The sequence below is a fragment of the Anopheles darlingi genome, chromosome 2 (assembly GCF_943734745.1).
Source record: "Anopheles darlingi chromosome 2, idAnoDarlMG_H_01, whole genome shotgun sequence".
NCBI classification, from domain to species: Eukaryota; Metazoa; Arthropoda; class Insecta; order Diptera; family Culicidae; genus Anopheles; species Anopheles darlingi.
In genome coordinates, this window is record NC_064874.1 from 2,962,501 (window position 1) to 2,967,500 (window position 5,000).

General features: G+C 49.8%; 1 protein-coding gene across 1 annotated transcript in view; it reads right to left on the reverse strand.

The window, feature by feature from the left end:
- Positions 1 to 4,857: 4,857 nt before the first annotated feature.
- Positions 4,858 to 5,000, reverse strand: part of LOC125952758 (chitin synthase chs-2-like) — a 13,886-nt gene continuing 13,743 nt past the window's right edge. The window contains exon 10 of the mRNA XM_049682446.1: positions 4,858 to 5,000. This exon is cut by the window's right edge and continues 2,857 nt beyond it. The gene's annotated coding sequence lies outside the window, so the exon portion shown is untranslated.

The following is a 5,000-nucleotide window of genomic DNA, read 5'->3' on the forward strand; positions in this document are numbered from 1 at the left end:
GTTTAATCCGCTAGTTCGCATCGGATGAAGTGATATTACTGGTAAAATGTTTCACAATAAAATTACTCCAACTGCTGCTGCTGCGTTGCGCTGGGCCAATTTCGGTGCCAGCACACAAAATGAAACGAACGGACACGGACGCAGACGGGATGCGTCGGTTGCGATGCGACCTTGTTGATGGTGATGCATTCTCTGCTCCGGTTTGAGCCCTTGCCCGCCCGGTAATCACATCCGTTGTGCAAATGCCGAGCGTTCCACTGTTCTGAGTTAAACGAAGCACCGCCACGAGAGGGGGGATGCCAGTCCGCGCGCCAAAAAGATGCTAGATGCATCTGGAATCCCCTAAAAAGCCCGGCTACTGCTGGTGCTGCACGTGCTGCAGCGCCAGACCAAGCGCCACGGAAGCGCCAGAGCAAATTATATTACCCAAAGAGCAGCCCCGTCCACTGCTTGGTGGTGGTGGTGGTGCGAGGGGAGTGAGTGTTGGAGGTGTTGGAGCAGCGCATGATGGCGGCGGTGCACTATGCTATCAGCCAGTTTTATCATTTCGACGCTAAACAAAGGCTCGTGCTTGGTGGTGGTGGTGACGGTGGGCGTGCGCAGAGTATTACACAGGACGGGGATGCAATTTTATGCAGTGGTCGTGATCATCGTTCCTGTCGCAACGACGTTCAGTCAGTCAACAGTCCTCGACCGACCACCGTCAAGCGCCATCATCAACGCAAATGGACACAAGGGAGAGAGAGAGAGAGAGAAAGAGAGAGAGAGAGAAAGAGAAAAAAAGGAACCGGGAAAACGTTGTCTTGCCAAGGGTCGAGTTTGGTGGTCGCGGTCGCGGACAACCAAGATCGCGCGCCGTCGGCATGATGCGAACTAATTTAAAAGTACGTCAGCCCAGTTTTTGGCCAGTCCGTCGTTCTCTCATAGCCCCCCCCCGAAAAGTGTCCTTCCTTTTGCAGTCCTTGCACCATAAGCGCCAACACAAACACCGAGAGAAACAGACACACACACACACAGACGGACACAGAATGGTGGGCATCTCCGGTGGCGCAGCAAAGTGGCACTCGGACACAGTTCATCACGTGGCGAAGGGTCGCGCTTTTCAGGACACACCAAGTGCCAAACCATCATCACCCTCGGTAGCAGCACCAGCATTATGAGCATTTTGCCTTATTTTGTCCAGACTCACGCCCACCGGCCCCTTCGTGGTGGGCCCCTTGTGGACGTGAAGAATGCACCGGAACGCCACAATAATTCTCCGTCCTCGGGGGGTCACCGTGCAGTGCGGTGCGGTGCATAAGCTGGGGACAGTGGCTGGACTTAATAGGTAAGCTGGTGCCTGGTGCTTTCATTTTATTTCAACATTTGATCGTGTTATTGTCTTTGCGTGCTTCTGGAGTGTTCGCCAATGGCGTTGTGGTGCGGTGCTGTTGCTGCTGTTCCCGGGGTCAGTCCATTTCTTAATCGAGAAATTACCGTCAGAGTGAGGGTGCGGTGCAGTGCGGTGTTGTAATTGAAAACGTTAAACTTTTGCAAGACCACCGGGAACCGAGAACCGGGAACGAGAGATCATTTAATTGCACAGAAAATTGAAATCCGAATTCAACTTCAGCATTTTGGCCTCTTAAAGAGGGCAAAGCAGCACTCGGCTCCGGCAGCGGCAGCAGCAACGGATTGAGCTACCGTTTCCGTTCGACGCTCTTCCGGTTCTTGATTAATTGCTGGATCCTCTTTCCTCCGCCGCTTGCCTTGTGTTTGACCGAATTTGGTGTGAATTGGAAAGCGTGATCCATTCAATCCGATCCGTGGTTTTATAAAGTTCAATATTTAGAACCGATTTAAAGAGAGGGAGAGAGAGAGAGTCCTTCCGGTGGTGGAATGCATGGCCAGCCGATAGCGCGGTTTGGGACGATGAAGCAGTAAACGGGGCGAGCTCTCAACGCTCTGCTCCATTTCCGCCACAACCCGGACACCCCGACTGTATGATGATTGTAAAAGTTTTCCGTTTGTGGCACTTCCCACAATCTGCACAATCGGAGTATTGGAGTTATAGGGGTTTTTGCCGGGGATATTCCAAAACGGCCCGATCTGAAGAGATCGATCGCGCTGTTTCGGGGTTTTGTGTGGAGGCGGGAAGTGGTTAAGCATTTGATTGCGCGAAGCAAATGGAGCGCATGCGGTGCCGATGTTATTTTGGTGCCCGTTTTTTTTTGTTCCACAAAATATATTCTAACTGGAAGTAACTGAAGGGATTCCTGTCGATGGTGTGTATGTGTATTGTTTGGTCGCCATGTTTGGAGAGCATCCCCATTTTGCGGGAAGGAAGGGACGACAGTGCTGCCATCGAGGCACGCGGTAGTCCTTTTTTCACCGGGGAAACCCCATAAAATGCAGCAAAATGGAGGAATGGATAAGAGGAACCGAAGAAAAGAAACGAAGCAAAACAGTAGGAAAGAGTTGTAAAACTTTGTATTCGTTGCCGGTCGGTTATGAGCGGCTTCTTCTGTCGACTTTGGACCATTACTTTCCACCAACACTACCACCACCAATACCACCGTACAGAGTGGAGGAATGAAAATTTTAACGATATCGTTGACAATGGATCGAATTGAACTTTTTGGAGTTGTCGTCGCAGGGGAAGAAAGAGGTTTTTGTGTGGGGGAGGGAAGAGGGTGGAAAATATAGATAGCGTTTCCGGTGGATCAGGGCCCCGGAATACACCGGACTGGCCCCGGTTGCTCAAGCGAGCGAGAGATTGTGTGGAAAATCATAGGAAAACTTTTTTCATTACTATCGATTTTCATTACGACGGAGTTCGTTAAGAGTGGTGGTGAGTGTAAGCGTGGGGCGGCGGGCTTTAGCTCTAATTCTGTGGTTCACGAATCTGATCCTTCTTGGCCAAATATGTCGGAGCGCGATCGGTTCCGACGATCGGATCGGTGCGAACGATTGGCGCGAGCGCGCCGACGAACGGAAAAGTTGCGGATGAAGTTTTGCATCGATTGTGACCATTTTTATGCTGCTTATGCTGCAGAGCACCCTAAACAGAGAAGCCCTAAATGGTGTGACGTTACACAACCGAATGGCCGAGGAAATGGCGCGGTGTATTGCGTGCCATCGCCGTTCGTGGGGTTTTTCCTTCGTTGGGCCGGTTCATTGATTTGTCGTCGAAGTCGAAGTCGTTCAGTAAACTGTTTCGCGTAATCTTTTTGCGATAACAAAGTATCGCCACAGTACTTTGGTTGCGTGTGTTTTGCCTATTAGACGAAGTGTTATTAGTTGATATGCCATTTGCAGACACGTGCCGCGTGTATTTTCTCATGCTCTGCAATACCAATGCTACTTCATGCGCAGATAATGTTGCTTTGACAAAGATCATGGCCTGCTGGTGGTGGTGCTGCTGCTTCGGATTGCTTCCATTCTCAAGCTAATGGCAAAGGAAATCATTTTAGAAATCGAAAAAGGACCACACTGTGTGGAAGTGCTTTCAAAATGCTCCCGGCACCGGAAAAGCAAGGAAAACACATAAAAACCCTCGATTCCTTGGCCGGTCGCAACAGTCTCTCAGCTGTTGCGCACCATTTAGCGACAATTAGGCTTCGCGGACTGGAAATGGTCGATCGCACGGGGGTATTCGCGTCCGGTTTTTAATAGTTTCATTAAACCCGGGTACCGGTGCCGACGGTCCTCGGTCCTCTTGTTGCTTGATGGTGGTGTAAATGTTTCCGAATTTATCGCCGTTGGCCCCTCCCGATTCGATTGCGATCAGTGAAGCAAAAGAAGGCCGAGTGTTGTAGGGTTTCAAATTTTTACGAACTTCGCAATCAAATCACTGCGCGGGGTTTCGGAGAAAGTAGCATTATTACAACACCACTGTGGGTGAACCACTGGCGAGGAGGTTCATAAAGTAGAGAAATATTGTAACGCTCTTTTGTTGGCGGTACTTACGGAACCGTTTGGCGGTGGGAGGAAAACAATAGCAAACACATATCATTACGCGGCCCAGTTGTAAACCTCCCCGCACCCGCACGTTGTTCACGAGCATAAATATTGAGGTTTATGCTGTTTTCATTACCTTCCCGCCTCGACCGGTATTCGGTGGTGTTATGGCGAACGAATTTCAGTTAGCGAACCCTCGTTTTTTTCTGCTGCCAATGAATTTCTCGTTACCAAGCGAACGATGAGCCGGGGAGCAACCCCTTTTTTAAAGTTAAACAATGCAAAATGGAATGTTCTTATGTTTAAAAATACCGCCCACTGAACTCGACCCCGGGGGGGATATGACATGCCTGTCACCGAAATCCCCGTCGGCATACCAGCGGGGAGAAGTGAGAAAATAGTTTAATTACCACATTCCAATCATTATTCACCATCGACGTCCGGGCCGTTAAATGCCGAGTTAGAAAAATTGTTGGATACTATTGTTCTCCTGTTTCCAGGGTTGTTGCACCGAAAAAAATGGTTTCCTTGGGTGTGCGCTGATGATGATGATGATGATGGCTTGTCACACCATGCCTGGTGCCCGGTGGTATTAAAACAATTTTACAATACAAAGCAATCGCCGGTGTAAAATGGTTGCTGGCAAATTCGAATTTATGCGCTTCGTTTATGCGCTGGCCTATCGGTACAAGCGGTGTGTGAGTGTGTGAGAACGGAAAAGCAGGCGGCGGGTTCTGTTGCACCTGCCTCGTAGCTATGAAGTTGTCAAGCGCACACACGCGCGCGTGTTGCTATGATGAGGACATCCTCTGAGCTTTGGCTTTTGGAGAGGAGGCACCCTCCTTCCTAGGCTTATGGTAAAATAGAATCAAACGAGTTGGAAAAATGGACATGGCCACGGGGAAAAATGGAGTAATTTCATGCTCAATCGTGAAGCACGCTGGTAGAGAATGGCTGTGGGAACCAGCCATTCCATCGTTTTGCCGCAACATAGGAACGGTAATGGGTGTCATAAAGAAGAGATTTGGAGCGTGCAGCAGCGCGCAAGAAGCGGAACACAT